Genomic DNA, 12,458 nt, shown 5'->3' on the forward strand with positions numbered 1-12,458 from the left:
TCCATAGTAGAGATAAAAACTTCCTTCTTTTCTTCTTTCACAAAAAGTAGAATCAATTAAAAATCTTTCTTGGAGATATCCTGCTGCTCATAAAATGTAAAACATGGCATATAACCCTCCTCTCCATATGCAGCCAACTCCCATAAACATTAAAGCCACTTAGACACTTGCATTACAGGAAAACCACACCCTATGAATTTAAACTGTGAGGGGAAAAGAAAGAGAAAGAGCTGCCATGGTCTTCACCATGTTTTCTTTTGTGTGCATTTTTTATTTATTCATCTCATTATCCAGGTTTGTAAATATAAAAGCATCGCATCTTCTATGTGACCTCTTCCCCATGGTAAATCTAATTAAACTGCCATTAAAGGCTGTTTTTCCTCTATTATGCCAAGGTGACTACAGCAGCTACTAAATGTGAACACTATCTTTATTTGCTCATGGCCAGGCATTTGGGGAGGAACCAGCAATCGTGGTCTTTACAGAAATAGATTTTAACAACTATTCTTTTCTTGCTTTTTTTTTTACAATCAGTATCTGTGATTTTGAAAATATTATTGTCAACAATGAATAACCATGAGGGGAAAAATGATATATTTAATGCTTTTCCTTGTACTATATAACAGAGTTTGATGGCCAGTTAAAATCAATATTTGCATATTTCTCTGGCTTTGGATCAAGTGCCTATCCATGTCTGGACATCTACCTTTCCAGTTTATTTGCCTGACTCTAATAGGACTGTTGCTGACTTCTGAATATGGCAAGCAGGTTTCAGCCCTCATGTTTTGCTCATGCTAATTTCCATTTTTAATGTTTTGGTTTTTTTATTAAATCTCGACACCATCCATCTTTAGGATTCAGTTTGAAATGAAGCTTCTCTTGGACCTCAGCAGCCCAAAGTGATTTCCCCTTCATCTTGAATCAGTCGACAGCCCATGTGACCGTTTTCACAGATCATCTTGCGTTGGGACTCAGCATCTGTTCATCCAAAGCATCTTCTGGGCCACCCACCTGAGGAAGAAGAGGGTGGTCAGTAATTCTGGGCACATACTGTCTCCGATGGCAAGGGCTCGCTTTCGGCTTCTCGAGTCCTGACATAGGATGGGGTGGGGCCGAGGTGCTCTTAGCTCACAGAAGGCAAGTCGGGCCCCTTATCTGCTCACTCTCTGTAACTTTTTTGTTTGTTTTTTTACCTTCACTATCGTCTTTTGATTGCTGTCATATTGGAGCATTACCTACACTATACTTGCTGCCTTTTCCTCTCTGTCCCTTGCTCTACCCTAATTCACACACACACACACATCACACACACACACATACACAGCAGTTCCATACCTGTGGGGATACAGGGCACACCAGGTCCTATGGCTTACGTGGCCCTCTGCTAGGTTCCACCACAACTCCCTCTAAGCATCCCTGCTCCTCCTGGTCCAGCTGTTGGGGCACTGCTGGGGTCCAGGTTCTCTTCTCTCCTTGCCTCCCTGGGTACCTGCTGCTGACCGAGGCATGTGGGTTTCCTCCACCCCCAACTTTGTCCTTCCCTTCTCTTTTGGGGGCAGTTTCTTATCTATCCATCCCCACTCCACAGCTAGATTTCCTTCCACCTGGATTCGTAGACCTACACATGTGTCTGTGGCCCCAGAGATGGATGTTCACTCTTTAGCAGGAAGGGGTGTGTGGACAAATATCTGTCTCACTAACTAGAGTCCCCACTTCGCTTATGTAACTCCCTGTCCCTGATGGACTCTAAATAAATGTGAGTTGAGGTCAATCATTTGAAAGCTCTCTTTCAGAACCCCTACAGCAATTAGAGTTACTCTTTGTCCAGCTTCTATTAGGCTGCTGGGTTCTTTACTTGAATTATCTCATTAAATCCTTACAGTATTACCATAGGGCAAATATTCTTTTGTTCTATTTTGTGTGTGAGGAAACAGAGTCAGAGAAATTCATTAACTTGCCCCCGGTCACTCAGTCCATCAGAGTCAAAGAAGAGATTCAAACTCAAGTCTTCTGAATCTGTAGAATGCATGCCATTTCTCTTCTGACAGGCTTGTTCCCCAGTGAGAAGCAGAATCTCCAGGCGGGTCTAGATTTGTAATTCTCAGTTTACAAGGCCAGTCAGTCATTTAACTCCACGGGATGGAGCCTCAGTGTGGAACAGGGGCTACCCAGTTATCTGTCCACTTTGTCCAAAAATATTAAAATGTACAAAAAGAGGTGCTTTATTGTTGATTAGCACATTTAATTATTTGAGAATTACCCATGTAGTTTGGAAAACTTAAGCCATACTGAGGTATTCCCTTCCGTAAGTTCCAGAGTTGCGTTTTTATCCTTGGATCTGGCTTTTGACCCAAATGCATAGAGTATGCCATCCACTCTAAGTTTACATTGAAATATATCTCTCCTAAGTAGGTAATTTGTCAGCTGAAAGTTAATGACAGCAATGCTAATGACCAAGTGGCAATTAAGTGTATCGTATTTTTAAACCAAACTCCCTTAAGAAGTATTACTGTATAATTACGCTCTAGGAAACCTCCACCATCTCCTAAATCAAAGTCAGGGAGATCTTCCTTCTTAGCAACAACGTGTTTGTCTTCTGCCTTTCTCTATTCAATTTCACACGTTTCATAAATCATTTAGCAGCTGCAATTGTTGTCAAAATGTTTTGGTTTCAAATGTAAATATTTATAACTGTATCGTTTTCTTTTCCAAAGCAGAAAGAACTGTTTGGAGAAAAGCAACTAGAACTTCCGGTGCTTGAAGCTCGGCCAGGGATGAGCCACCATTGTGGGACCGGGATCCTCTCCGAGGCCCTTTCCCAGGTTCTTGCCTGAAAATAAATGGTCCTCACCAGGGGACACATACCAGGTCCAAAGCTGGAGCTGCAAAGTGAGTTTTAGGATTCCCAAACCCAACTGAATTGGATGGGCTCTGTCCAGACCCGGTGCTGCCCTGGGTAAGTGGTCTTCATGCCAGATGAGAGGCACATGTGCATTTTTAAGGCATTTCCAAGAGTTCCAAGGACCTTGGGAATTATCATCATTCCAGTGTTCCTAAGAAAACATGGTTCATGTGGGAAGACAGTTAAACAAACAGGTTCATGCTAGATCCTCCCTTTCATCTTCCTCCCAATCTCTCTCTTCTAGCTGGACACTCTTCCGAGGATGTACCCGTGAGCCGGCAGGCTGTGACAATGCAAAGCAGTCACAGGCTCTCAGGGGCAAGGCACTTGCCATCTTCATGGGAATCAATACACTAAGAAGGATTCATTCATCAGCTTTGTCTGAAAAGTTCGTTTTTTAAAAAGAAATCCAACATGGCTTACAATGAACATGTAGGAACTGCAATGACCGTAAAATAATGGAAACTTAGATGGGGAGGAGAAAAACAGCCATATGTAGGCTAACAGAGTTACCGCCTGAGAGCATTAAATATTCTAAGCTTCCAGAAGGCTCAGAAGGAGAATCAAAATGTTACGCCCAGCATTCATCTCATCACTTTCTAGTAGTAAAACAACATAAAAAGGTTTTCAAATCAGTTTTGAGGATGAGGAAGGCATCATTCTCCAGACTTGTCAAAGCTATTTTTTTTTTGTTTTTGCATATGCCATTTCAATCTTTATTCTTGTGGAAATTCACATTCCTAGTACTTGTAAACTTTCATATTCTCCTTCTTGTCTCCTCCTCCACACCAACGTAACCATACATCAGGTGAATTGTGACAGAAACTAGATGACCAACAGTTCACAGCAAAGCCCCTGAGGGCACCTGGGGCGCAAGAGGCAGAGGCAGGCTGCTGACCTTGAAGGGTCACGAGGCCCTTGGACACCAAGGAAAGCTAGCTAAACTCTCCTTCAAGGGCATGCAACCACACAATTGTACAGGTTCTTTTCATGCCATTTTAGGAAGCTGTAGAGCCTAGATTGAAGATCTCCAATACACAGTTAACTGCAGCAGGCCCTGCCAATAGGGCAGAGCTCGAAAGTCATAATAGGCAAGCCCTTGGGAAAACAATAGCCCTTGGGAGAGTAAATAAGAGCAACTGTCTCAGGCCCAAGGCTTTGGGTGCCCAGATGTAATGGAAGAGATAGCCTCCAACTGTGGGTCTTAAATTCTGGTTTTGGGAGCCCTTGACACTCTTTAAAAGTATTAAGACTCCCCGGACTTCCCTGGTGGTGCAGCAGTTAAGAATCCACCTGCCAATGCAGGGGACACAAGTTCGAGCCCTGGTCCGGGAAGATCCCACATGCCACGGAGCAACTAAGCCCGTGCGCCACAACTACTGAGCCTGCGCTCTAGAGCCTGTGAGTCACAACTACTGAGCCCGCACGCCACAACTACTGAAGCCCACGTGCCTAGAGCCCGTGAGCCACAACTACTGAAGCCTGTACTCTAGAGCCTGTGAGTCACAACTACTGAGCCCGCACGCCACAACTACTGAAGCCCACGTGCCTAGAGCCCGTGCTCCGCAACAAGAGAAGCTACCGCAGTGAGAATCCTGTGCACCACAACGAAGGGTAGCCCCCACTCGCTGCAGCTAGAGAAAGCAGCGCACAGCAATGAAGACCCAACACAGCCAAAAATAAATAAATAAACTTATTTAAAAAAAAAAAAGAATCCCCCAAATGATTTTTTATATAAGCTGGATCATTATTTACTATATTAGAAATTAAAAATTTTAAATATATTTTACTAGTTCATTGAACTGCATGGATTTATTACCTAAACAGCATTACATGAATAACATATCTTCTACAAAAGTCACTCTATTAAAAAAAATAGTAGAAAATGGCATTGTTTTCCATTTTGCCAGTGTCTTTAATATCTGGGCTAAGACAGCTGGATGCTCCAATCTGCTCTGCATTCAATCTGCTGTGACGTTTTGGTTGAAGAATATGAAGAAAGTCCAGCCTCACTCAGACATAGAGCAAGAAAAGGGAGTAGTATATTAGGAATCTCTTCAGATAATTGTGAAGATGCTTCTTTGATCCTACACACAAAACTTTCCACGTGGTAGTTTCTCAAAAGTAAATGGCCCCTGGGTGTGTACACCTGAAATAATTACTTGTACTTATTTCCTGCGCTGTTACATTACATTCAGGGGTTGGTCTTGCCATTTAAATGTTTGTTTTACCCATGAACCTTTTGGACCTCTCAGAAACCCCTGAAAGACTCCCTGAGTCCCAAGGCCATGTGGAGACAGCCCTGAAGCAGCCCTCTCCTCAGGCCACCCACACTCTGGACCTGCAAGTTCTCCTCTCGGGGTTTCCTTCTACCCATTCAGGCAGCATGTTGTCCTTACCACACACAGCCAGGTAACAGGTAAAGAATAGAGTATGCGGAACGCACGGTGTTGTCATAATGATCATGGAAACTAAGGAACTCCCGTGCGAGGCCAATGCAGAGACTTGTTTGATGTGAAGAAGAGAAAAGCAGAAAAGACCAGAAGGCAAAAAGAGGCAAATCCTAACTCTAATTCTAACCTTACGTGTGTGTGATTGTGTGTGTTTGTCCTGGGGATGGGGGTGCAGATAACTGGGGTATGGAGGTTAGAGGTGAGTTAAAGATGAGCTTTACCTAATACCAATCTTGGTGGGAAATGCTACACATTATATATATGATATATATATCTATGTATATGTCATATATATGTTATATATATGATATATATATCTATGTATATGTCATATATATGTTATATATATGATATATATATCTATGTATATGTCACATATATGTGATATATATGATATATATATCTATGTATATGTCATATATATGTTATATATATGATATATATATCTATGTATATATCACATATATGTGATATATATGATATATATATCTATGTATATGTCATATATATGTTATATATATGATATATATATCTATGTATATGTCACATATATGTGATATATATGATATATATATCTATGTATATGTCATATATATGTTATATATATGATATATATATCTATGTATATATCACATATATGTGATATATATGATATATATATCTATGTATATATCATATATATGTGATATATATAAGTACTATATATATATTTGAACAGTTATAGGCATCACACATATTGTATATGCGATGCCTATAACTGTTCAAATTCCATGTATATATAATTATATATGTATATGTGATGCTTATTAGCTGTTCCAGTTCCCTGTATTTGCAAGGCAGTTGGGATAATTATTAAAACGATAACACTACCTCAATAAAGGTTTAGCAAAACTGCTGAATGGGGAATTCCCTGGCGGTCCAGTGGTTAGGACTCCAGTGCTTTCACTGCAGTGGCCCGGGTTCAATCCCTGGTGGGGGAACTAAGATCCCCTGAGTGCGGCCAAACAGACAAACAAAAAAACGTTGAATGAACCACATTTAGAATTTTCCTACCATTAAAATGCCTTAGAGTCTTCTTTTTTTTTTTTCTCTTTTTAATAGTTGGGTTGATTTTCTTTACTGAAGACAAAGTTAATCCCTAATTAAAACAAGCTAATTCAGTACTAGTATTTTTTCCTTCCTAGATGTTGCTCCAATACTGGCCTTCCAGTTCAGATGTGGCCGTGCAGCATCTGGAAGGTTTCCATGCCCCTGCACTTAATAGTCTCTGATAAAATGTTAGGCAGCCGGAGCCCTCCAAGGCTGACCACTCCTGCCGGTGAGCCTGACCTGTCCATCGCAGAAGAACCCATGCTGACTGACCTCACCAGAGACCAGGTCTCAGGTGGATGGAGAACATTGGATTCAAGGTTCCTGCTCCGAACGTGTCCCTTTGCAGCTATGATATTTTATTCCAAGAAATACATATTCTCAACGAGGATCTGGCCCAGCCAGGAAGTCTTGGGATCTTTAGAGCTGAGGTCCCTAGACTTGCAATGCCTTTGTTACTTCTCTAAAAGTAAAGATGCTTGTGTAATCCTTGCGAAAGGCTTCAGAGACAGAGACATTTATGAGCATAAAGGTCTGGCCAATGAAAACAATGTATTCTGAGATTGTAACTACGGCCACCTGCAGAGAGCAGAGAGCCTTGCTATGTGTTATGTAGGTGATGCCATGACTGTGCCCACGACTGGGGCACCCGAGCTGGGGAAGCCGGGGCCCGAGGCTGGGTACCGGCAGCTCAGGTCTGGTTGGTGGCCGAGTGGAGGACCCAGTCTTTGCGATGGAAGCACCCTCTTCGAAGAGCTGATTAGCCCCTGGCTTTTCAAGGAAAGGGATTCCACTTCTGCTGACACTTCCTATCTAATGAACTATTTAAAATTCGTCTCTGGTACCTTCCTTATCCCTGTTATGCAACTAATTTCCCCAAAGGAAGCGTAGTTGGAAGCGTCTGGGACCTCTGAAGGAGCCAGGCAAAGAACACATTCTATGTGTAAGCCGAGCTGCCTTCTGTTCTGGCAGCACCCAGGCACAGGGAAAACTTGGGTTTCTTCCAGGTGGTTCCAGGCTCTAGGGACACATTTCTGGTCTCTGCTTCTGTCAAGTTCTCCAGTGTATTTTCACTGAAAAACAGCGTATTTTCACTGTTAATGACTCAAAGGGGGACCAGGGGGTGAGGTGCCGGCAAAAGAAAAACCAAAAAAACCAAAAAAACCCATGATGATAAATCCTGCTGATGCCTCTTTTCTGGAGAGAACAGACAACTGTCTTCTGCTTCCTATACTAGGTCTGGCTGCTTCCCTGTGTTTTCCTCCGTTCCCAGTTCCCTGGTGGGTGGCGTTGGCGTGTGCACAGTTCCAAAACACCTTAATGAGAAGGATGCTATCATGGGGCTGTCATTACTGTGAACATCTGTGAACCGTAGAGTTTAATTGAGCTGCAGCTAATGTTTATTGTGTGTGGAAAGAGTAGGGGATTAATGGTCGTTTGATTGCCTTTAGATGGTTTCTTACTATCTTTCCCTTTCTCGTGTGATGTTTTGGCAGGAGTTACAAAAAGGAACCGGAGCCCCGAAGATCAGACATCTAAATCATCCAAGAGTCTGGATTTGCAAACAAAGCAGCATGGGGAAGGGTTTTTCTTACAGCCTTTCTTTGAAATATATAGTATAAAATTTGGGAGCAAGTGGGAAAGCAGTTAATCAGTGAGAAAAGTTAGCTGTCCCATAGCAAAAAAAAAAAAAAAAAATTCCAGAAAATTCATTGTAATTCCCCAAATGTTATCCACTTTGCACTGTCATTTCCGAATCTACTTATCTTAAAATACTGGAATTGAGCTGAAGAAACGAAAGTTCATGAAGGACAATTTAGATTAAACCACAAGGCTCAGAAACTTTTTTTTTTTGAGATAAAATGTAAATAATCCTTAATTTTTTTTCCCTTCACAAAGCTGAGTATAAATGAAGTTTCCCTTATCTTGGCTTCCTTACTCTGGCCGTCATCTCGGGCTGCAGAATGTTGGATGCTATACCCTGTATTCCTCCATCCTTGACAAAGATCTCAAGACTTAAATCACAGAACAGGTTTTTAATTAATTAATTAATTAATTAATTAATTTATTTATTTATTTATTTATTTATTTATTTATTTATTTCAGTGCGACTTCAACCTGGAGAACAACTTCCAAGATACTTTTCAGTAAGAATGTTCCCTGTGTCTGGCATTTTAACTTCATTTTCATAATAAATTTGGGTGTATGTAAGTATTCCAACTCTAGATTTCAGGCTCTTCCTCTGTGCTATAAACCTGTGCTCACAGCTGCAGAGAAAGACGTTTCAGCATTTTTAGTAGGTAATCTTCAAAGAGTTATCATTTGAAAAAACCCTGTGGAAAATACACATACAGACGCCTGCATCCGACTGTTTTTTTGCTGAATGACACATACCCTGCAAGGAGTGTGCCAGGGTAAACAGATCTGCCTGGGGCTGAAACTTCTTCCTCTCATTCTGGAGTCATAAGCAGTGACCTCCATACACAGGCTTGGAGCCCTAACCAGACCCGTGCCCCACAAGTTCCTCTGCCAGGTATATCCCACATCATAGGAGGAGAAGTAGCATCTTTCTCCAGGAGGCCAGGTGATGCCTTTCTATGTCACCTCAATCAGAGGACACCGAAACAAAAACCAAACACAAACAATAAGATTAAAAAAAAAAAGAAAAAGCTCTTTAGAATAAAATTCCTTTGGTCCAAGTACGTACTTTTCCTCTTATTCTAGCTAGCAATCTTCTTACAGAAACCTGAAAGAAAGAGAAGGGAGTGCTGACAAAGACATATGTGATTGAAATTAGCTGTTATCTTCAGGACGCCACTGGATTGCACATGGGATAATGAATTAAATGAAGTAGAAACCACGGCCTGAACTGGAAATGTGCTTTGTGCCTAATGTAATTAATCTGTATTGAAACAGCTAAGCCATTTAATTTGTGTTGCATGAATAATGAAATGAAAGGGGCATGTATAAATGAACTTTTTAACCAGCAGAGAAGATGCAACCTCCAGGCTTAAAAATTGATTGAGAGTTTCCTGACAACTCTTGAGATTTATGTGTATTGGCCACAATCCCTTTATCTCGTTGGCTGGTCACGGCTTGGTCTTGCGTTTCAGAAATGTCTGGTTCATCCAGACTTTTTGGGAAATCTACGTCACAGGGACATTTTTGGACAGTGACCCAAAGGGTGCATGCAGAGCACAGATAGCTGCTGGATGCAGAGCCCTTCCGTGCAAAGACTGACCTTTTTTCTTTTAAGATTTCCTTCCTCTGAAGACTTGCAGAGACCGGGTAGGAGAGTTAACCCATGGCTGTTGTCATGTGCATCTGTGCCTCTGAGACCATCACACTCCTTTGAAAACGCTGGTATATCTACAGTGGTCTCAGAAGAAGGGCAGTGCCAGGAGGGCCCCTATCCCTTCGTTTTTCATTCTAAGCATGGAAATGCACACCTCCCTTAAATGTTTTTAGCATTTAACACATTTTTCCTAAGACTCAGTAATAGCCGATGGTTATCATTAATAAAAGACAGGCTTCGGGCTAAACGACCCAGAGTCTGGCTGCTGTGCTCCATCCTCCAGCATCTTTGCTGGCTTTCCCTCTGCTTAGCCTGCCACCATGTCTCCTCCTATCCTGGGTCCAAATTTGGGCACAGGTGGGAGGGTGAGGGGTTGAACAAAATTTCTCAAAAACAATTAAGATTTTGTGGGGCAGTACAGTCTAAATTCAGACTTAGAGATTTAGGAAAAAGGTTCCTTAAAAGAGCACTGATTTTTGGTAATGTACGTAACTTATATACACATGTGCCTCCTTAGGTAACCTACATTTCCTTTGGCTTCCACCCTTCATCTTTTTCTCCCATCATCACTGTAACAAACATACTCATTGACTGTTAAGTCTGTAAACAGGGCTCTGACTGACATGGTTTACAAAAAATAGAATCTTAAGGTGAAAAAAACAAAGGGCAGAGGTAAGAAAGCTAGGGAAAAGGGAAGACACCCAGTGATGTATAAGCATAAGAAAAAACTCTATCAATTATAGTTCAGTAGTAAGATAATGCATGGTTTTAACCATATAGAAATGGCCCCAACAGAAAGTGTATCCTGTCACCATTATAATGAGGAATCTGCCATCCAGACTTGACAATACTTTCAGTTTAATTGATATAGAAAAGGGTAAGATGATCATTCAGCTGACCCTCAGGACCAGAGTGACAGCGTACCTTCAGGAGATAGCCTTCTAGCCTTCTCAGAGCTCCTCTCACCTCCCCCTTTGGGGCTCCTCTCACTTCTTCTTTATCATCAAAGCACCTTCAGAGCCTGGAAATCACTTTAGCACTCTCTGTTCCACCTTCGTTTTTACTACCCTCTTCAGGCGCTGGATTTTCATCCTAAGTGGTCAAATTCCCCTAATACCTGTTCTAACCTGCCCCAGAGTCCTTCATTGTCTCCTCTATTGAGTTTTCCTCATCAAGTATGCTTGCTCCATGCCTTTCCTGCCAACTAACTACTGAACAAAACGTACCTAAGTATATGTATCTACACTAAGTTGTTCACTCGTTTTAAAGATAATTTTCCATAGTCAAAAGAAATGTGTATCCAAGTGCGGCACATCAAGCATTAAGATTTGATGATAAGGGAGAAGTTTTTGAGGAAAGGAGGGGAGAACTTTGTATTCTATCCCTTGCTCAGGCTGGTATTTAGCCAAGTACCCCCAGTCCTGGGAATATCACTGTCATCAGAAAATGAGCTGTTGAGAGAAGCCTCTGGTCTGTTCAACACACTCAGTTCTTCCTTGCTCACCATCACATGTGTGACTTCTGAGAAGAGGTCATAAAAGACCCTACAGCTCCTGCTGGCTCTCTCTCTCAGATTGCTTGCTGTTCAAAATCCAGCTAATGTTGTGAGGGCACTCGAGCAGTTCCATAGAGACGCTTGATCAAGGAACTGAGGCCCCCTGCCTCCAGCCATGGAGTAAATCATCTTGAAGTCAAGTCACATGACTGTAGTCCCAGCTGACGTCTTGACCACAGGTTCACAAGAGACCCTCACCCAGTTAATCTGCTCCTTCATTTCTGACCCACAAAAACTGTAGGAGTATAAATGTTTGTTTTTGTAAGTTGCTAAGTTTTAGGGCAATTTGTTTCTTAACACTGGCTAACTAATAAAAATTTAAAATATATTTTATATAAAAATATATAAAATTATGTACTATTACATAAATGCAAATATTCTCCCTTGTTCCAAAAGTATTTGAGATCAAGTTGTGATTAGTTTGACTTGCTCAGGGAATGACCAAATATGGTTTGGTCCTTTTAAACAAGATATTTAGATGCCACTTTTATATCACATTGTGCTACAATGAAGTTTGAATTTTCTTGTTTAAAGAATCTACCATATATTTTTACCTTCACATTTTTTGCCTGTTTATTGTAAACTAGAAAAAGCTATCAGTATTATATTAAAACCGAACTTCCTACTAGCATAGAAAATTAGACTGATTATTTGTGTAATTCAAGAAGGTGTATTCTTCTTTACCTTTTTGGTTTCTTTTCTAAAAATGGTATTTCTATAGCTATTCAGAACAATGGAAGGGAGTTATACTGGTTTGACTTCATCTGAACTGTGACGGTTTTCTTAAATTAAAAGAAAAAAAGCAGATTTTCTACCTTTCAATTATGGTGTGTTTCCTGATTTGGACTGCCTAATCTAATTTTGCCTAATTTTATCTCTCATTTGCAGAAAATGAGTAATCTGCTGCAAAATAAGTCAGTGAAGTTAAGAGCTCATGGTATATAAAGAAGTCCTGTGTGTCAACAAGGAGGTAATAGGAGCAAACGAATCCCATTCTCTTCCTGGCTGGTGCAACAGCAGTTATTCTGTGTTATGCAAAATTTGAAAATTCCTTCCTAAACAGCATATTCTAAGTATTTTATTCCTTAAATAACCCAATTAATGTATTCACCCACATTTCTGCTTTTTAATCTTGGAATCAAGGAATTTGCCGCAACTTGAAAA

At 41.0% G+C, this 12,458-nt stretch overlaps 1 long non-coding RNA gene across 1 annotated transcript in view; it reads right to left on the reverse strand.

Moving 5' to 3' along the window:
* Positions 1-248: 248 nt before the first annotated feature.
* The window catches only part of LOC309619698, a 43,453-nt gene continuing 31,243 nt past the window's right edge, over positions 249-12,458 (reverse strand). Inside the window, exon 2 of the long non-coding RNA XR_014239170.1 lies at positions 249-1,011. This is a non-coding gene — a long non-coding RNA (uncharacterized lncRNA). The remainder of the gene's footprint in view (positions 1,012-12,458) is intronic.

The sequence above is a fragment of the Balaenoptera borealis genome, assembly GCF_965194805.1.
Source record: "Balaenoptera borealis genome assembly, chromosome: 21".
NCBI lineage: Eukaryota > Metazoa > Chordata > Mammalia > Artiodactyla > Balaenopteridae > Balaenoptera > Balaenoptera borealis.